This window comes from Pygocentrus nattereri, chromosome 11 (assembly GCF_015220715.1).
Source record: "Pygocentrus nattereri isolate fPygNat1 chromosome 11, fPygNat1.pri, whole genome shotgun sequence".
Classification (NCBI taxonomy): domain Eukaryota; kingdom Metazoa; phylum Chordata; class Actinopteri; order Characiformes; family Serrasalmidae; genus Pygocentrus; species Pygocentrus nattereri.
In genome coordinates, this window is record NC_051221.1 from 7627619 (window position 1) to 7650112 (window position 22494).

The window sequence follows — 22494 nt, forward strand, 5'->3', positions numbered from 1 at the left end:
GTTCAACTGTCCACATCTAGCTTGTGGAGTCTCTGTAGAGATGCATTGTTATTAGAATGGGATGTTTTGGAGGAAGCAACCTTGTCCAATGCCAATCATCAGCTAGAGGGGTATAAAGCCCCCCAGCACTGGGCTGTGGAGCAGTGGAACTGTGCTTTCTGGAGTGGTGGAACTCCATCAAGTACCTTTGGAACTGGATGATCATCCAACATCAGTACCTGACCTCATTCATATGCCTTCAAATCCTTACAGCAATGTTTCAACATCTAGTGAAAGCCTTTCTGGAAGCATAGAGACACTCCCCATTAATACCTTGGATACTCTACATCATCTTTGGACATATATTGTTATATAAATTGGAGGTAAAGCATCCCTTTGAGTAAGAATTAGTCAACATGAAATGTACAACATGCATTTGTTTGCAAAGAGTGAATCTAAATAAACCTTCCTAGGAAAGGACTCTAATGCAGATCAGCTTGGTTTGCCCCTGCAATTCCTCACACACATCCGACCTTAAGCACAATGTAAGATGGATCAAACTCTCTGTGAAGAAGACATACTCTCATATTGAGGATCAGTGGGATAAGGAAAGGGCAGCACTGCCTCCCGGCTCTGCTTTTCCTGATAATACACACATCCAAACACTGCAATTAGCACGCAGGGGTGGCTCTCAGATCAGGTCAGATCATCAGACAAATCTCTGCTTCAGGCTGCCCACAGCAGTCCACTTGCAACTGCCACCTGACATATACCACACATCAAAAGTTTAGAGGTGTTTTAAAATGCTTTTAACCTGGCATCTCACTAGCAATCCATTCTGTGAACTTATTAATGGACCATTTAAAGGTGCAGTATATGATTATGGAGAAAGATTGTTGACATAGGAACTCAACAGCAAAACAAATACAGCCCTTCTTTCAGCATCAGAATCTCTGCTCTATCAAACTCACGGGCATGCATCACCTGGTCAAATGATTTTGGGCTAGGAAATCCAGGGATTAGATCTTCACAGCCTTAAAACAAGGAAAGACTGTACAAAACAAAAACGCTAGAGTGAAAAAATACAGCAAGTAAAGGAAATAACATTAGATGGATTGTGGATTGGGGGTTAGCAAACTGCCACTACAGCTGCTGCAGTTGCTATCCTAAACGTTGTGACATGGGACAGTACAATACTGACTTACAGGTTCTGTAAAACAGCAAAAAAAAAGTTATTGTTACCCATTTCATGCCTTTCAACTCTCTTATTGAAGCTGGTCAGCTTTTTTTCTTTTTTTACAAGCTTCTTGTTTGATTTTTGTTGCTACACCTTACATGGTACAGCAGTTAGGCTATGTTCAGATGCCTCTGCTTCTTGTTCAAATTTTTCCAATCCACTTTAAATGGTACAGCAGTTAGACTATATATAGACTATATTCAGTTGCCTCGGCTCATTGTTCGAATTTTCCCATTCCACCTTATGATATAGCATTTACACTATATATATATATATATATATATATATATATATATCCTCTGCCATATTTATTCTAATAAGAGCTTCATGAAGCTTATGACAATAATATGACACTATAATGACAGAGTTATACATGTTTTGTCTGCTTCTTTATGAATCGCTATGGCAATGCTATGGCACTGTACAAAGTTATGTACATTTGCTCTGCCTCTAGGGAGGTCCATTTTGCTGTTCAGAAGACGTTATATACCCTAATGGTAACACCAAAACACTGAAGTGAGTTCTGTATATTTACTTTGTTTGACTCTTCAGTAAAACGAGTAGTTTGTGCATCATTTTTCCTGAACATTCTGGCACTCAATACTTCACGAATGTCTCTCTATTCTCTCCCAGAGGTGATGCTACAAGAAATCCCCTTCCTGTGCACAACATGCAGTTCACCTTAAAAACCCACCTTGCTGTAGAACGGTTTCAGGCCATTTTGAGTTGCCATTGATGGGGGTGGGGGGTGGGGGGGGGTTTGCCAGGATTTAAATGTCCAGTATAGTATTTTGAGGATTGTCTTTCATCCCACTCTGTCTGAAAACCCACACCATTTTTCCCCCTCCCACCCGCAGCCTAAACATTCTGTCCTGCACTCGCCTGCGGACCTTTAGAACTGGTTTCCAATTGAAAAGGACTGCAGTAGGTCAGACTTGCCTTTATTCACCTTGATTGTCATGTATTCGCCTTTATTAAGAGCTCTTTCCACAGCTGTGGCTGTCTGACTGTCTGAGGGCTCTGCCATTTCTGCCGCCTACAAGAAAGCAATTCACACGATTGGTTGCTTATGTTTAGAACTAGTTTAGAAAGTCTGTTTGGAATCAGTTTTTTACTTGTTGGCATTTTGCTTCAGGCATTATTTATATATGAAAATGATTAAGTGATAAGCAACATGTGGATTTGATTCTTTTTCCAGTTTTGCAGATTCCTTAACATGTATGTGTTGTTCTTTACCTGCTAACACTGGTTGACCGCCCACTGATGCTGAAGTGATGCTGAAAATGAGCCCCACCCTGCAATGTATTGTGGTGGATCCCACAGGTCTTGGACACAAAGCCACTACAAAGTCAGCTGTCTGAACAAATCTTTGTTAGATCAATCAATCAAATAAACTTTTATATTGTGGGAGACCCTCATTTACAATGTAGCTGAGCCAACACAGAGACTGGGGATTGAAAAGTTGGATAGGAAGAAGAAAAAAAAACACTACGAGTGCTAAAAAGTAAAAGTGCAAGAAATGAATAGAAAAAAGTTGTGATGTGAGATCAGAAAGCAGACACTTGCAGTTAGAAGCCACAAGTCAAGCTTTACTTGGGGAACTGAAGAGAACAGGGAGGAAGTCATACACACAATACAGGTCTGGCCAGAAAACCCTCAGCATGTTCACAAGTGAAAGCAATACGGATTTTATACCAAACTAAAAGTCATGTGATACACACTCAGCTGAGTCACATTAATACTCAGGTGACCTTGACCGCTGATAGGATGGTGAAGAAATGTCTGCAGTCACATGACTTCACTGAAGAGTCTGGGAAATGGAGTTCATGTCCTCTGGAGGATCGTCTGCATGCGTGACAGAAGAAATGAGAAAATATATTAAATTAACAGTGTAGTAGTTTAACAGATAACAAAGATAAAGATAAATAAATAAAAAAACAATTAAATTCATAAAAAAATAGAAGATGTAAGACACAAGGCATTAGAAAACAATAAATAAAGAGAGTAATAATAATTTTACATCTCAAACAAATGCAACAAACACAGTGAGACCTAATGTTATTAATAGTGAAGGACAGAGTAAACAGTAAAAAAAAAGCCATGTTTTTGCATCGGCTTTAAAACTGTTTCTATAAATAAGCATGGCTTGTTGTTTTTGCACGATTTGTTACAACTTAACAAATTAACTCCTTCAAACATAACTTTTTTGTGGAAAGTGTTCCAGATACTTGTGCTGATTAAAGGGGACCTATTGGGCTTTTCTCATTTTTCCTTTCCCTTCAGGGTGTTATGTAGCTTTTTGTGCATATGAATGATCTTCAGAGCTATAAAGTTGGCCAATCAGAGCACACTGGACTTATAAGGAGGTGTGGCTTTGAGACACGTGAACTCTAAAAGATCATTTCAGACAAAGAGTGACTAGAGATATACAGTATGGTAAAAGTGGAAATCTACTCTAGTAGGCCCCAAAAATAAAATACAAACACTGAAAATGAGTATAATAGGACCCCTTTGACTCTCCTCTAACTGTACTGAAACATACTGTCAATCGTATTGTAAAATATGATATTGTATCATAAAAATAGTTATAAACATGCTATAAATATTATAACAATATATCTATAGCAATAATCATATTAGTCATATTATTATGTATTATTTTGGTCCCACTTCATATACTTTATATGTGTCTCTAGTAACTGTGTAGTTATATGTGTGTAACATGCAGCAACACTGTAACTACTGATGATTTAACCAGATGGATTACAAAAGCAATTTTTATGCATGTGTAAAAATTGTAATTACACATGTGTATCTTTTGGATATGCTGCAGATCAGATGTCTTTTCCAGCAGTTAAAGGAGGTGTGTTTGACATAACGTTACATTTATGGTTTACATAATTACTGTGGAATAACTGTTATAACAAGGTCACCTAATCACTTCACATTGATTAATGACATTCTGTAATTACACTGTACCTTTATAACAACTACACAGAAACTTTCCTGCAGTGTTAAAGTGATTCTTTAAAGTAAGTGGACAGTTCCTGTGTAGTTGTTATGTAGGTACTGAGTGGTAATATAGACGTTGCTTTGGGGTAAGGCAACACATTGATGGGCTAAAGCTGAAACGGGTTACAGTGCCACAGCAATAGCAATGTATGTTATTACCCTTGTGTAACTACATGAGAGAGAATAGGCTGTTATGACAATTAAGATGCACTTATGTAATTACATAAGGCAAAAGTGAAGTTGGTGCACATGTCCAATTATGTAAATTCCTTCTGTAATCCACCTGTAACAGTGATTAAATCATTAGTAGTTACAGTGTTGTTGCATATGTTGTTCACATGTAACTACACAGTTGTTAAAAACAGTTCATTTAAAGTGGGACTGGTAACATATATGAAAACAACAGTTTCAGAAGCATGAAATCTTTTACAAAACCGTAATGTCCACTGAAAAACAAACCAAAACTAAATATTGCGTTGTAGAAAAAAAAATACAGCTTTCGTTTATGTTTGTTTATGTATGTTATTTGGGTATGAAAGGTGATCCAGAAGTGGGTGTCAAATCTAAGCTGATTTTGAATAGCCTTACTGGGCGATTCATCAAAACAGCTAGTCTAGTTGGGTCGGCCTCAAAATACTTACCATAGAACTGAAACCTAAGGGTGCACTGTGTTAATTAACAGAAGCAAAACAGCAAAAATGAAGCATTACATGGAAAATTTCAAAATAAGACAAGGCGTCCCTAAAGTTTTGATGGGCAGTGAGAAGCTACAGCCCCAAATTCGCACCATACACAATACATCAGCACCATGCAAGCGCCGCACAAGTCAAATGCAAACAACTGAGCATCTCATGCCTCCGATTGAGCTCTGTCATGTAACCGCTTCAGGCTAGAACATTAGCTCTTTTTCTCACTTCAAGCAGGTTTAAAACTTGATCTGACAGCACAAGCAACACATTTGTTTATGAGGATGAAATCATACCTCTTTGAGTCAGATAAAAGGCTCGTAATTGTTAGAACAGCCGTCTCGTAATGTTAATACAGTGCAGTAGCTGCTCTGCAGCAACTAGGCCAACAAGATGATCATACATGATATCATTTTATCATGTTTATCATATGTAAATTCTTGCTTCAGTTCATTTAGAATGTGGTGGAAAGTGGGAGTGTATGATTTAACTGGAGTGCTATGGAATTTATAGGTCACTCATGAGTGCAAGTGAAAAAATAGACTGAGAGGATAGACATTTATGATGATCTTGACTATTTTGACTATAGCATCACAGATTTTGTTCCACTGTCTAAAGAAATGTGTTAAATACGGCTCTATTTAGAACCCTTTTTGCAGCTACATAGAACTGCATGGTGCGAAGACCTCTTTAAGCATGCAAATACACTCACCAGCCACTTTACATTAGGTTCAATTCCTTGTTAACACAAATAGCTAATCAGTCAATCATGTGGCTGCAGCTCAATGCATTTAGGCATGTAGAGGTGGTCAAGACAACTTGCTGAAGTGCAGACCGAGAATCAGAACGGGGGAAGAAAGGGGATTTAAGGGACTTTGAACGTGGCGTGGTTGTTGGTGCCAGACGGGCTGGTCTGAGTATTTCAGAAACTGCTGATCTACTGGGATTTTCACGCACAACCATCTCTAGGGTTTACAGAGAACGGTCCGAAAAAGAGGAAACATCCAGTGAGCGGTCAGTTGTGTGGACAAAAATGCCTTGTTGATGTGAGAGGTCAGAGGAGAATGGGCAGACTGGTTCCAGATGATAGAAAGGCAGCAGGAACTCAAGTAACCAAGCAAAATCTCTGAGGAACGTTTCCAACACCTTGTTGAAAGTTTGCCATGAAGAATTAAGGCAGATCTGAAGGTAAAAGGGGGTCCAACCTTTTACTAGCCACCTAATAAATTGGCCGGTGAGTGTAGTTCTTTGAGTGGTCATGGCCCTATATAGAAGAGCCTTTGAAAACCATCTCTTTTTTAAAAGGGTGTAGATCAGTTGATGTCAGAGTGGACCAAATTGGCTTTTGGTATGAACTGGTCTTTATCCCACAAGAGCTGCTAATGCAGTGATCCTCACTGTAGAACATGCACTCAGCGCACTTCTCAGTTCTCAAGCATCTCTCAACGTTCCCTCTGTTCTTTTTTTGCTGCTGTGACACTAATGCCTCTTAACCGCATTATCGTATACTGTCTCTGTAGAGTTTTCTGAAGAGTTGAGTGACACATACAGTACAGTCAGCGCCTGCCAGCGGCACTTATGGAGAAACAAAACAGCTATAGCGGCGGCGCCTCCCACTCAAGAGCAGTCGTGGGGGCCACATTAGTGTCTGTTTCTGGCTGGGATTGAACTGTGGCTCAGCGTACTACCTGTTGTTTTCCGTATCTTCCAGCCGCTGCTCTTTATTAAAACAACAACACCTGCTTATTATGTGATGCATGGCTTCGCAGGGAACAAAGACGTGCATTAAGTCAAAACAATTACGCCCCGTTTCGACTCCGCTGACTATCGCTTATGTATTTCCAATACGTTTAATTCATTCCTTCCCATTCTAGTGCGAAAACAAAACTTTGCTGAAAAAAGAAAAGAATTAAAAAACACATTTTAGATTACATGCCTGGGGTGAGCGGATTCGCAGCATCGCACTTCAAAGTAGCAGGAGCAGGAATTACTTAGGAAGCTGCGTCTGTCTTAGCAACATGAAGCAGGAGCTAATGATTTCACTTTCAAATCACTCTCATTTCCCTCTCAGTCCCGTCGGAATAAACCCACCGCACTGACTCAGACTGACTTGCTTTATGCTTAGTGTATAAAGTGTGTCACATAGGAGAGCTAGCACGCCTACTAATCCACGGCGATCCCACTCCCCCGTGCATCATGTGGGTAGATTTCACACCGGAAGACGGTTCTGATGTCATGACTGGTCATGATGAACAGACGCACCGGAGATGAGGCAATTCCACTGCGTGAAAAAGAACAGGGGAACCAACCAATTCTACAGTGTTAGATAGATAGATAGATAGATAGATAGATAGATAGATAGATAGATAGATAGATAGATAGATAGATAGATAGATAGATAGATAGATAGATTTTTACTTCTAACTTTGCCACAAACAGAAAACGGACACTGTTAAGTTCACATTTGACCGACAGCTGATTGGGTCAGACTCTGAGGATGAGACTTCACTAAATTCCCAAGCTGTCATCACCACTGAGCAGCTTTTCAGTCGGCAGCTGTGACAGAAGAACAACTAAACGACCTGGAATCAGCCAGAAACGAACCCAATACCATTTGCCAAACAAAATGGGCTGTAAAATGCTTTAAAGACTGGCTGGAACAAAACAGCATTAATACTGATCCAGCAAAAAAGGACAAAACTGAGCTAAACCTGATATTGTGACAGTTTTGTGGCTCAGTGCGATTTGGTCAGACTCTGAAGATGAGACCACACTTTTGATGAATGGTATTCGGATGTTCTGTAATGATTTAAAAGTGAAATAAATCATTTTGAAATCAGATGAAACTTTTTGAATCACTCTGTGTAGGTCAGGTGCATCGTATATTAAGAGATATGCCTGGTTTAGGATTAGGTGAAGGCTAAGATTAGGTTTTAAATTGAGGTTAGGTTTAGGATTAGGGCCAGAGTGAGGGTTAAAATTAAGTTTCATGTTAAGGTTAAGGTTAGGATTAAGGCCAGGGAAAGAGTTAAGATTAGGTTTTGGCTTGACGTTAAGGTTAGGGTTGGGGTTAGGGTTAGGTATTGAGGGAGGCTGGTAAGGTTAGGCTTTGAGTAATGGAAGTAACATTAACAACAACATCTACTTAATGTAAGTAATGCATCAACAGAACATCTACAAGATATTTACTTCAATGTATTCAGATGATTCATTACAGCTACACTACTGATATGATGTTGATGTGTTACTGATAATCCATTATAAGAGTTTATTAATCATCTGTAAAGAACCACTGCAAGAAAAGGGTTTTTGTTTTTTAGCATGTTAAATTCGGCAATCAAACAGAAATTGTGCTCTAAAAATTCATATTTAACTGTGTTCTCTGTAAAGGATGTGTTAACTTAATCAACGGTCAACAAAACTTCAGCAAAACATGTCAGTTGACCAGGGGTGCTCAAATATTAGTATATGACTCTAAGTGTAAGTCATTCCAAAGATTACATAATGTAAACTGAATGTATAGATTAGAAAGGGTTAAAGAATGTTTTGTCAGAGGCGGACGCAGCGCTGGTGAGCCCAGTCATGTGTTAAGTGGAAGTGTATAACGGCCATTAGCCCCAGCTGGACTAATGCAGGCAGACCAATAACAGCTCCGCCTTATTACCATGCAGTGTGTGTGCTCTCTGCAGAACATCGCCTTGGAAACGCTAATTCCACGACAACAAACACGCTAATTGCGTAACCATAATTAGTCAGAGCGATGAAGCGGCCAGGCTGTGCCGGACCACTCGAGTGCTTTAGAGCGAGTGAGTAACATGCACTGTTCCTCCTGCTCCTACTGTCCAGAGGATGTGTCGGCTGTTCAATCTGTGGTGAATAACACGACTCAGCACAGCATGTGTATGCTCTGGAGAAAGAGCCAGGGCTCAACCGAGAGCAAAGCCGCCTGTCCAAAGGGACTATAAATCCTCATTGAATCCCCCCTGCCCCCAAGGCCTTCACCTTTAAATGGGCCTCTCCTGCAGAGTCGCAATCCCCCGCACACTGCCTCGTCCCGCGGGATTCAACATGGCTCTTTACGGAAGCACCAACTACCTGAACTTTCAATCTAAAATTAAATCTTTCAGGGCAAATTAAACGCGTGTGACTGTACCTGTCTTGAGCCTCGCCAGCAGCCAGGGCCACCCACGGTTATCTGCGGGAATTCGCCATCGGAGCGCGGCCATGTCCGTGTTTAAGAGCGGATGTAATTACACTTGTGAGAGAGGGGGCCAATCCTGAGGATGCAATTATTCTGAAAATGTAGCTTTTGTAGGAGATTTGTTTAGGTACATAATCAAATGCTTCCCAACTGAACTCCGACTCAATAGACTTTACAAACTAACTAAAATATCATGAGAAATATGCTTTTTGTACTTGTTCTCTTTGTTATGTACTTTATTGTTCCTACAAGGGAAAACTAACATTTTTCTGAAAAACAATGCCTAATCTAGTAGCAGCAGGTTAATGGTGTGTTTATGGCGGTGTTTATGGTGGTATTCATGATAGCGTTTATGATGGTGTTCATGGTGGTGTTCATGATGGAGGTGTGTATGGTGATGGTGATGTTCATGGTGGTGTTAATGATAGTGTTCTTGGTAGTGTTCATGGTGGTGTTTATGGTGGTATTCATGGAGGTGTTTATGGTGGTATTCATGGTGGTGTTTATGGTGGTGTTCATGAAAGTGTTTATGGTGGTGTTCATGGTGGTGTTCATGGTGGTATTTATGGTGGTGTTCATGGTGGTGTTAATGGTGGTGTTCATGGGAGTGTTCATGGTGGTGTTCATGGGAGTGTTTATGGTGGTGTTTATGATAGTGTTCTTGGTAGTGTTCATGGTGGTGTTTATGGTGGTGTTCATGGTGGTGTTCATGGTGGTGTTCATGGTGGTGTTTATGGTAGTGTTCATGATGGTGTTTATGGTAGTGGTAGAACATATTTATCCAAATACTTTGGACCATTTCTTTTGGTCCATTATTCATGAAAGTTTAGCACCTTATAAACAGCACTTGAAATGTTCTAATTCTGTTTAAAAATGAAACAAACAAACATGCAGATAAAAGCGTTTGTCCCAAAAGCACCGACAGTGATAATAAGTATTGTTAATATTGTAGTTGTTTCTGAACATTTTTATGAAGCTGGTCTGCATTTTATTGTGATAACTGATCTCTGAAAGAACTGTGAAACAAGTTAGCATTTCAGTCAGCAGACCAAAAGCTATGAAGATTATTCTTTTTCTAATGTAGCTGTTCTTATATAATGATTTTCTTTTCCTTACCTCCTGTCTGTCGCCAAAGGTTTGAGTCATCAGCCACTCCTGGTGGAGCTCCATGTGCCAGCACTGCATGAGATTTGCTGGTATGTTTGGTCGCTCGGGGCAGCACCCATCAGCTAAGCTGCAGCACCGTGACGAATGCACGCAGAATCGGGTTAGCTCCAGAGTGACAAACCTACTGGATGTGACAGTGCAGTCATAAAATTACATTCTGTAAGATCAGTGTTTTCCTCTTCCTCTCACCCACCCTCTTCCTCACCCCCCCACTATCCACATTCTTCATATATATATATATATATATATATATATATAAAATGTTATGCTTGATCAGTATAATGGTATATATAAAATATATAAAGTAAGCAGCACAATTCTAGAGTTTTTCATTCGTTCATTAAACAAAGTGAGCCAACATCAAATGTCGTTGTTGGAAAAAGAGCCTTTGGAATAATCAGTTTGGTAGAGGTGATAAATACAGTCAGGAAGTTCAAACAATTAGATGACTATCAAGTGTTAATGTGACAGACACTACCCTATTTAATAAACATCAACCTGAGGTTCACCATCAAAGTCTGGTCTACGCCATAGACATTTCTTAATGCATGCCATGTCTCAGTCAGAGGAGATTTCTAATGACCTCAGAAAAGCATCTGCCAACGCTCTTCAGGCTGGGAGGGGTTCCAGTTTGTACTTCACTGATCCACGGTCAGGCAAATAGCATACAAATGGAGTATATTCAACACCATTGTTATCCTTCTCAAGAGTGGTCATCCAACAAAGTGACTTTAAGAGTAAGGCATAGAAAATTCTGAGAGATCATCAAGAACCCTGCAGGCCTACAGTGGATAATGTCAGTGCTCATGAGTTCAAAGTGAACACTGAACAAGAATAGTACACATGGAGTGATAGTATGTTGAACATGCTGTTGGTTTAAAGTTTCCTAAAGACCACATGTTGCAGCATAAGAACCTTATCCCATCTTTGAAACATGGTGGTGGCAGTATCATGGGCTGTTTCGCTACTATAGTGCCAGGAGAGCTTGCCGTCATTTGATGGAGCTATGAATGATGGACTGTATTAAGAGATTTTACAGGAAAATGTTAGTGTATCCACCTGTGAACTCAACCTTAACACAGGGTGGGTCCTGAAGAAAGATAATGACCCTAAAAACACCAGATAGGTCAGAAAGAATGGTTAAATCAGAAGAAGTGTTGCATCTTGAAATGACTGGCTCAAAGTCCGGACCTTAATCCAAGAGAAATGTTGAGGCAGCACCAAACATAAGAGAAAGAAATATATATTCGACTCAAATACGTAGATTTTTCTAGAATTCTTCTTCAGATGCAACATTTTGTACAACCCCAATTCCAGTGAAGTTGGGACGTTGTGTAAAACATAAATAAAAACAGAATACGATGATTTGCAAATCCTTTTCAATCTATATTCAGTTGAATACACTACAAAGACGAGATATTTAATGTTCAAACGGATAAACCTAACTGTTTTTTGCAAATATTCACTCATTTTGAATTTGATGTTTGCAACACGTTCCAAAGAAGTTGGGACAGGGGCAACAAAAGACATCCCTGAAAGGCTCAGTCGTTCACAAGCAAGGACGGGCGAGGTTCACCACTTTGTGAACAACTGCGTGATCAAATAGTCCAACAGTTTAAGAACAACGTTTCTCAACGTGCAGTTGCAAGGAATTTAGGGATTTCATCATCTACAGTCCATAATATCATCAAAAGATTCAGAGAATCTGGAGAAATCTCTGCAAGGCAGAAAACCAACATTGAATGCCCGTGACCTTCGATCCCTCAGACGGCACTGCATTAAAAACCCACATCATTCTGTAACGGATATTCCCACATGTGCTCAGGAACACTTCAGAAAACCACTGTCAGTGAACGCAGTTCGTCGCTCCATCTACAAGTGCAAGTTAAAACTCTGCCATGCAAAGCGAAGCCACATATCAACACCACCCAGAAACGCCGCCGGTCCACATTTCAAATTGCTTTTGGAAATCATGGACGTCGTGTCCTCCGGGCCAAAGAGGAAAAGGACTGTCCGGATTGTTATCAGCACAAAGTTCAAAAGCCAGCGTCTCTGATGGTGTGGGGGAGTGTTAGTGCCCATGGCAGGGGTAACCTGCACATCTGAAGGCCCCATTAATGCTGAAAGCTACAAACAGGTTTTGGAGCAACATCTGCTGCCATCCAAGCAGCGTCTTTTTCAGGGACGTCCTGCTTATTTCAGCAAGACGATGCCAAGCCACATTCTGCACGTGTTACAACAGCGTGGCTTCGTAGTAAAAGAGTGCGGGTACTAGACTGGCCTGCCTGCAGTCCAGACCGTCTCCCATTGAAAATGTGTGGCGCATTATGAAGCACAAAATACGACAACGGAGACCCCGGACTGCTGAGCAACTGAAGTTGTACATCAAGCAAGAATGGGAAAGAATTCCACCTACAAAGCTTCAACAATCAGTGTCCTCAGTTCCCAAACGCTTATTGAGTTGTTAAAAGGAAAGATGATGTAACACAGTGGTAAACAAGCCCCTGTCCCAACTTCTTTGGAACGTGTTGCAGGCATCAAATTCAAAATGAGTGAATATTTGCAAAAAACAATAAAGTTTATCCGTTTGAACATTAAATATCTCGCCTTTGTAGTGCATTCAACTGAATATAGGTTGAAAATGATTTGCAGATCATTGTATTCTGTTTTTATTTATGTTTTACACAACGTTCCAACTTCATTGGAATTGGGGTTGAAATACTTGCCTAACCGAGTAAATAACATATTTGTAGGTGGAACATGGATTTCCTATGCTGGAATGTATGGAGTCTGTCGTCCCCTCCTCCACCTGTTTAGGCCATCAATCTTCCCGGCCTGTCTTTGCTGCCCCACACTGACCTCGTTTTATCACTCATCTGGACTCTGTGCTAATCCTGTGGCCTTTGCCTGCTTTAACTCTCACTCTTTAGCAGTTCAGCTGACTGTATGCAGGCGGAGAGCGAAGTAGATTGATGAGAAACATAAGCATAACCCGCTCGTTTTTCCGCAGGAGAAAATCACATAGCCATCATGGAATTAGATTCCCTTTCTGTGTTTGACATTCTGTAGCACACCAGCTGCGGATTCGCTTGCCGTAACGACTAAACTGAGGATATTGCTCTGCCGGTATTCTCCATGTTCCTCTCATCCGTTTTTATTAAGCCTCAATAGAAGTCTATTTTAGCTGCACATATTCAATATGTAATGCGCCCAGAGAGAATCTCCACGTTTCCATGGTCACCCGGTCCGTGCGGCAGGAAATTGCCCTGTACACACACCATGCAAGAGATTAAGTGTATCAAATAAATGATCCCTTCATTTTCGTGCAAGCTGCAGGACCAGATCGCGGCCAAATCCTTTGGAGCATGAACCTCCCACCAAAACAGTGGGCTGCATAAGTGTCTGAGACGCAACACGGCGGGTTAGCTTCATATTGGCTGTCGCCCACTGATCATCAGCCGGAGCCATGGGAAGTAATCAGGCACTTGAGCCAAGGAGGTCTCTGCCACACTGGAAAAATGATTCAAACTGGAAAAAGAACCATCGATTCACTGCGGCAGCTTCCCTGATACGTTTTAGCACCTGCCGCCACGCTACTGCTAGTTAATCTGCGCAATGCATGTAAAGGAGACTTTCACTGATTTTTGGGAAATTTCAGCTCAATTGTCGAAATGTTCATCATTCAGAGTGGTTTGAGGTGAAACGGTTCATTGTAGAGCAGCATTTTCAGAGTATGAAACTTTCCTGGGGTTAAAAATATTTTGCTACTCTCTTTTTGACAACTGGTCTCCTCTACCTTTACTCTTTAGCCTGGCGCTACAAATACTTTTACATTTAGGGGCCAGTTATGACCTTAGTAACACCTCAGTAACGAGCTCACCCAATAGAAATTCATAATTGGCATTAGCCTGTCTTCTGTGGACTGTAGGGGGAGCCATTCAGCAGAGATTGCATGCAATTGTCATAATGTATTTCTCTGTCTTTGATAGAGTAACTTGTAACATCACTGTTATGACCCTCAAAAGGGGTCCTGAGCCCCAGGTTAAGAATCCTTTACATGTTGAAACTTTCCACATACACTCTCAATAAAAAAGGCATGACACTGTCACTGGGGCAGTACCTCTCTTGTCACTGTGGTGGTACCTTCAGGGGTACATCCCAGTGCCTTTAGTCAAGAAACATAATTGTACCATAATACATTTAAATGATATTTTCTAAGCTGTAATGACTCCACACACCCCGTCTCGTCTCCAGGACTTTTATTTTACTGTTCTGTTTTAAAACATTCGCTAATGAAAAGGTACAAAGACCTACTTTTCCACTAGGAAAAACTCATGTAAGGACCTTAAAACCACTGTTGTACATTTGAGGGTACACCTACATTGTTTGTACCTTGATGAATGAATCATGGACCTGCATAGGACGTTTATTTCTGACAGTGTAGTTTCTTCACTGTAGTGGTGACAGCAATGTCTACAGCACAAACATAGCCATGTTATTTACTATCTAAAACCACCACACGTGTCTTATGAGTTTATATACCACTGTTGTCGGCGGTCGTGGGCTGAAGGTTAGGGAACCAGCCCTGTGACCATAAGGTTGTCGGTTCAATGCCCTGAACTGACACACATCTACACACAATATAAAGAGCCACAGATACTTTTATATTGGTTCATAGCTTCCCTAGAGGAGGGTTCAATCCCCAACCAGGGCAAGCGCCCTACACTATACCAATAAGGGTCCTTGGGCAAGACTCCTAACACCACCTTCGCCTACCTGTGTAAAATGATCAAATTGTAAGTCGCTCTGGATAAGAGCGTCAGCCAAATGCCGTAAATGTAATGTAAATGTAATGTAAAACCTTGTATCCCCCAGATGGCAACTGTGCAGAAAAAGATTTCTAAGGTTTAATGGAAGTTGATGGAAAAATAACTCATTTTGGAGCATTTCTATTGTCACATCATCACAGAAAGTATACACAATGTAAACATCAGACAATTTTCAGTTCCATGAAACAATAAAACACAACGTAAAAGGAGGTTTAGTTTGGACAGCGACGATATATCAGTTCTAAAGGTGCAGCACTGAAAACGGCTTGTTTAGTTCAAATTGATAAAGAGAGATTTGACAATGTGAAAAGTAAAAATGAATTGTGACTTTGGTACAAAGCATTAGAAGTGAATTTTAAAGGAAAAATAGATATAATAGTAATAAGTAAACTAGTAGAATATGAGCCCTTTAAACTCTTCAGACGTCTGGTTCCTATCACCACCGCTGTGAACACTCTGACTCTAAGTTTCTCCAGAACAGAGCATTTCACACCAAGCCACTCAGAATGGCTTTGTTTACATCTTGACCACTTAATTATGCAGATATTAGTGGAATTCCCCTTTAAGAAACCGTGTGTAGGTTATCTCTCTACTCAAGACATGACCGAAAGCAATCGATCGCCACCTGTTTAGTGTTTATGAACACGAGGGGGAAAAGTACTGCGGGGGTTACTGCCCTGTGTTTTAACTCTCTCTCGCCCCCTAGAGGGCCGGAGATAAGTGCAGCAAGCCGCGCTCCACTGTTACATTTGGCTGCTCAATTAATTTTAAAGGACTTTACACTGTTAAGCACTTTGTATCCTGTGGGTATTATATATTCATATTCCTCTTTGTGCTCTCTTACTCTTTCTTTCTCTGAGAGGCGCACACACACACACACACACACACACACACACACACACACACACTCCACACAGTCACTGCTCAAAATGCAAAACTCCTCACTCCTATGTATCTCGTCCTGAGGCTTATCATAAATTACTTATAAACAGATTTGTGGTATTTGCAGTAAAACTCAAAGACTTTGTGGAACTGTGGAAACACTTAAAGTTCGATATTCTGCGATATTCAGTTTCTCCCCCTCTTTATGTCCTTGAGTTATTCTATAATCTGTATTTTATACATGAGGTAAACAAAGTAATAAAAACCAATATGGTCTGAGAAATGCCCACTAAAGCATATGCATCACATGTATGTGGCTGAAGGTAAACGGCTTTAACTCTCATTCAGCACTAAAAGAAATATTGCCCCAAAAGCGTGTGTGTCTTTTATATGCAAACCCCTTTCTGCCAGGCAAAGGAGAGAAAATGTTTTTTTTCTTCTTCTTCTTCTCTGATTCTGGCAGTAGTAAATTAAAATAATTACTATTTCTTGAAATTTGATTTAGCATCTCAAAATAATATGATGGCATTTCAGGGCCACTGTCCAGGTCCTAGGTGATGGGCCAGACAAAGGGTGATCCAAAAACCCCATATGATGGAGACCATCAGAACACAGTTTCCCTCGCTCGGATTGGGTTACCAGGGCCTCACCCTTGAGCAGGCCTGGGGGAGGGGCTCCTCAGTGAGCGCCTGGTGGCCGGGCCTTTACCCATGGGTCCCGGCCAGGCTCAGCCCGAATGAGCTACACGCGACCACTCTCCCATGGACCCACCACCTGTGGGAGAGGCGCTTAAGGGGGTCCAGCGCAATGTGGATCAGGTGGCGGCCGAAGGCAGGGGCCTTGGGGATCTGATCCTCGGCTACTGAAACTGGCTCTCGGAACATGGAATGTGACCTCTCTGGCAGGGATAGAGCCCCAGCTAGTGTATGAGGCTGAGAGATACCAACTAGATGTAGTCGGGCTCACCTCAACACATGGCGGGCTTCTGGAACAGACTCTCTCAAGAGGGGTTGGACTTTATTCCATTCTGGAGTTGTCCAGGGTGAGAGGCGTCGGGCAGGAGTGGACTTACTCATAGCTCTCTGGCTCAGCTCCTGTACATTGGGGTTTTTTCTCCAGTGGAGGAGAGGGTTGTTTCCCTGCACCTTCGGGTTGGGGAACAGGCTCTGACTGTTGTCTGTGCTTATGCACCGAATGACAGTTTGGAGTACCCGGCCTTCTTGGAGACCCTGGAGGGTGTACTGGAAAGTGCCCCCTGTGGGGACTCCATTGTCTTGCTGGGTGACTTCAATGCTCACGTGAGCAATAACAGTGAGACCTGGAAGGGCGTGATTGGGAGGAACGGCCTCTCCAATCCGAACCCGAGTGGTGTTTTGTTATTGGAGTTCTGTGTTCGGGACAGTCTGTCCATAACAAACACCATGTTCGAACACAAAGGTGTGCATAAGTGCACATGGCATCAGCACACCTTAGGCCACAGTTCATTAATTGACTTCGTAGTTGTGTCATCGGATTGGCGACCATGTGTTTTGGACACCCGGGTGAAGAGAGGAGCGGAGCTGTCAACTGATCACCACCTACTGGTGAGTTGGGTCAGATAGCGGGTGAAAATACCGGACAGACCTGGCAGACCCAAAATGTGTTGTGAGGGATTGTTGGGAACGTCTGGCAAAGGAACCTACTAGAAAGATCTTCAACTCCCACATCCGACAAAGCTTTGACCACATACCGAGGGAGGCCGGTGACATTGGGTCCAAGTGGGCCCTGTTCCGTGCCTCCATTGTCGATGCAGTGGATTGGAGCTGTGGCCGCAAGGTTGTAGGTGCCTGTCGTGGCGGCAATCTGAAAACTGTTGGTAGACACCTCGTGGAAACAAAGCCATCAAGCTGAAGAAAGAGTTCTCTCAGACCTGGTTCGCTTGTGAGACTCTGGAGGCAAAAGATGGGTAGCGAAGGGCTAAGCGGGTCATGGCTTTGGCAGTTGCTGAGGCAAAAACTTGGTTGTGGGATGAGTTTGGTGAGACCATAGAGAAAGACCATCAACAGGCACTGAGAAGGTTCTGGCAAACCATCAGGCGCCTCAGAAGAGGAAAGCGGTTCCCGACCAACACTGTATACAGTGGGGCTAGGAGGCTGCTGACTTTGACAGGGGATGTCATTGGATGGTGGAAGGAATACTTCAAGGATCTTCCCAATCCCACCAATGATCCTTCCCTAGAGGAGGCAGAGCTTGGAAATCCAAGCAAGGGTCCATCCATCACTTGGGCTGAGGTAGCCAAGATGGTTGGAAAACTCCTTGGTGGCAGAGCACAAAGGGTGGATGAAATCCGCCCGGAATTCCTGAGGGCTCTGGATGTTCTAGGGCTATCTTGGCTGAGACACCTCTATAACACCACGTGGACATCTGGGACAGTCCCCCTGGAATGGCAGACCGGGGTGGTGGTCCCTCTTTTTAATAAAGGAGACCGGAGGCTGGGATGAAAAGCAGCACCTCTAAATCTGAGACCATAGTCCTCAGTCAGAAAAGGATGGAATGCTCTGTCCAGGTCGGGAGTGAATTCTTGCCTCAAGTGGAGGAGTTTAAATATCTCGGGATTTTGTTCACAAGTGAAGGAAGGATGGAGTGAGAGGTTGACAGGCAAGATTGGTGTGGTGTCTGCAGTAATGCGGACCATCATAGTGAATAGAGAGCTGAGCCAGAAGACAAAGCTTTTTTGACATTTCAAGACAAAATAATGACTTTGGCTTAGTTTCTCAAACTTGTTTTTTATTGTGACTCTAAATAATGTACATTTCTCAGCATTTCAAGTAATATCTTGAATTAATGTAGCACTTTCCTCACAAATTTCTCAGAATTGCATTTTACTCATGCTTTTGTCAAAACCTGACTTGTCGGTTTTTTTCTTTGCATTTGAAAAAGTTTGACATAATATGCCAAAATAATTTGAGGTTCTTCAGGTTTTAACATGAAACTATGAAACGACATTTTCACCTCATTTTGATGTAACATTTCAAAATTAGGACACAACTGTTACTTAATATCTCAGATTAATGTTTTGCTTCTCTCAGAAATTTGGTAACACAGTATCTCAAAATATTGACTTTCTCCTTGTGATTTTGTGTCTCAAACCAACTTCATTCCTCAGCATCTTGGTTTAGCTACATCAAAGGAGTAATGTTTCATAAAGATTGTGGCATAACATTTCCAAACACTTACTTAGTAAAGTTTCTTGAAATGTACTTTTCTCAAAATTTGACTCATTTAGTCATGTTAATTACTGCGTTTAACTTTCCAAGTTAAAATGTTAACTTGCAATCTCAAGATGCTATGTTGGAATAGTTATTGAATTTTGTTTCAGGAAACAAATTCTTTGAGAAACTTTTATGGTTTCAAGAATCCAAGTGATTATTTTGAACACAGCAGGATGATATTGTCACAAAATGAGGTATAATTTCGTCAAACTTTCGACATCCTGCTGCCAGAAACAGATGGAAAAGATTGCAGGTGTTTTGTTTTTTTTTCCTGTTGCTGCCGGGAATGAGCTGCCATATCATACTGCTAACAAAATGAATGTTCTTATGTTTATGCAATACATTTTATGCAATTAATATATCCTAATAATAATACATCTGTTATAAAAAAGCATTTTTAAATGAAAGCTCAGTTTTTTCTAAAATGCAATGAGTCATACTGCAGCTAGTCACACGTCAGGTTTATTGAGTCGATTCTCTCCAAATTTCAGGCATTTCAGTCACGAAAATAGGATAGCTTTTAATGTGTCAGGGGGGACGGTGTCAAAATCCTGACGGCAGGTGCCAAACAAGGAAACAGCCTCAGGAAAGAGGAGCAGTAGTGCTGGCTGCTAACAGGGTGCTTACAAAACAACAGTGAACAAATGACCACAGAACTGAGTACAGGCATCCTTGACCCAGCCTCAGCTAGACCTGCGCTTCATTAGCTTCAGAGTGCCGAGATTCCTGATAGGACAGCAATTCTGAAATGATCCCAGGACCAAAACTGTAGAGCGAAAACTCATGACTTGATTTAATGAGCAGAAAAACTTTGATTTTTATTGATTTTTTTATTTATGAAGCGTCTCTGAGCTCTGAACCAGGATCAGGTTTTGTCCTGTAGGACCGAACAAACACATTTATAGTTCTCAAAAGTTTATGGACATCTTGTTTTCTTTGACTTGTTTAAGTAACATTGGAACTGTACTGTTACTTTTCAGTAACAAGAACAAAAAACTCCCAGTTTTCCTGAAGTGAAAATGTTATAGTCTCAAAAATAAAGGTGCCAACAAGGGTTCTTTGAAGTGAATGCCAAAGAAAAATTATTTGGGGTTCCATAGAGAACCTTTCAATCGAAAAGTTCTTGAAAGTTCTTTATGAGAACAATTAGTTGGGATTGTTCCAGAGATCCTTTATATGCATTCAGTAGAGAACCCTCAGGGCCTTCAGAACCTTCAGAGAAGACCTTAGGATTTCAGTGAGACTAAACAGTGAAGGTCTGTAAGTTCATTTTAAATTGATATTATCATCAAACTTGTACACATTATTTATGCAAAAGTTTGAACACCTCTTTCAATTCTTGAGTTGATGAGTGAAAATAAGTGAACACATCCTCTACACTAAACACACTTCTGCACATTTTAGTGCATAATTACTGTTTATTTGCTGAATTTAACATATTGGGGGGAAAATTAAATATAAAATGTGACCTCTGCAAAAGTTAGAGCACATATTTTATGCCATACAGTTTTGGCCCAGACGTTGTTTAAACACCCAAAAGATCTGAGTGCTGACATCATGTCAAAGGGATAAAATGTGTGAACTTGAATAGAGTATTATTCCCAAAAGTTGGCCTTTTACTGGATATTCCTGCAGCTTTGCAGTTTTACAAAAAAAAATGCTGCAGTAACTTGAGATATGAGATATTACAAAGTTTTGTTTGAGATATTAACTGATAAACCAAAGAAAATAAGACTAAGTAAGGCAATAGTTCTACAAAATACATCATTAATTTGATTTGGAAAGTCAATAGTTCTAAACAAAGTAAATATTTTGTAGTAAGCCCATTTTTCTTTATATTGATTAATTCAATATTTCTACAAAACAAGTCATTATTATCATATAGTAATTGAACATTTCTAAAAATAATTTACTAATAGAATCATTAGAAAAAAAAATATTTTGAGTCAATATTTTCAGAAAATAACTCATTAGTTCAACTAAGTCAATATTTCTTAGTCATTATTTCCACTTAGTAAGTCAAAACTTCCAAAACAAAAAGTTGTTACTTTGGTCATTATTTCTAAAAAAAGTTATTATTTAAATTCAGTAAGTTAATATTTCTATAAGACTTTGAGTCAATATTAAATAAAAAAGTATTAAATAAAAATGTAATTATTCGACTTATAAAGTCAATGTTTCTATACCATAAATGATTATTTTCACAAGGTAATATTTCTTGAAAATAAGTCATTATTTTTGCTTAGAAAGTAAATATTCCTAGAAAAGAAGCAATTATTTCAACTAAGTCAATGATTCTAGAAAATAAATCATTATTTCAATGTTTCGAGAACATGAGTCATTATCTTTGACTTAGTCATCATTTCTAATGTCATAAATGCTGTTCTGACATTTATGATCTATTAAGTTACTGAAAATGAACAAAGAAAACGTACTAACCTATGAAATACGTTTTATAAAGCTGGATATTCCCAAATATTTAAGAGGACAGTTGATGGTTGGCTGAAGACTGAAGAACGCTGGACAGTATGGAGAGGTTTCTGTGTTCTGGAGCTCACAGTTGACTTCTGCAGGGAGCTGAAGGAGCCTGTACCTCGTGGCTGAGTCTGACGGGCACAGCTGATGACAGATCAGATCAGCCACTGTTGAAGAACAGTTCAATTCCCCACCAGAGCTTGTTCAAAACACGTGTAGCGACGTTCGTAGAAAGACCCAACAAATCCAGCAAACAAGAGCCGCTGTGACTGTCTATTATTGACGTTTTCATCTCCAGTGTTTTCCTCCGCTGTGCTGTCTCTCCCAAGCGCCTGAAAGCCTTAAACAGAAGTGGTGCAAGAGTGGTTTGCTGCAGGACGCCGCCTCCAGCGCCGCTGCCGAGTCCAAACAACACCCTGGACTTTTTCACCTTTTTGGAGAAAGAGAAAACGGAGTAAACAAATCAGAAATTCCATCTCAGACTTAATCTGCTTTTACAGCCTTGGGCTTGGAGCGCACACCCCGGGGACCCCCGCAATCGACTGGCTCCCCCTGTGGGGCTGCTCGCTGGAGGAAAGCACAACAGGATGGAAATCTCAATCCAGATTGATATTAGGAGGCGTTTAAAGTAGAATGAATATCAGGAGAGATCAGGGAACCCTGACAGAAGGCCTGAGAGAGAGAGAGAGAGAGATATGGAGAGAGAGAGACAGAGAGATAGAGGGAGAGAGGGAGAGAGAAAGAGAGGGAGGAAGAGAGAGAGAGACAGACAGAT

At 40.9% G+C, this 22494-nt stretch overlaps 1 long non-coding RNA gene across 1 annotated transcript; it reads right to left on the minus strand.

The window, feature by feature from the left end:
- Positions 1 to 2784: 2784 nt before the first annotated feature.
- On the minus strand, positions 2785 to 22036 carry LOC119264236. The gene is made up of 4 exons (XR_005130895.1): positions 21684 to 22036; positions 10232 to 10406; positions 9068 to 9191; positions 2785 to 3061 (listed from the first exon to the last, which is right to left on the minus strand). It is a non-coding gene; the product is annotated as an uncharacterized LOC119264236 (long non-coding RNA).
- Positions 22037 to 22494: the final 458 nt, after the last annotated feature.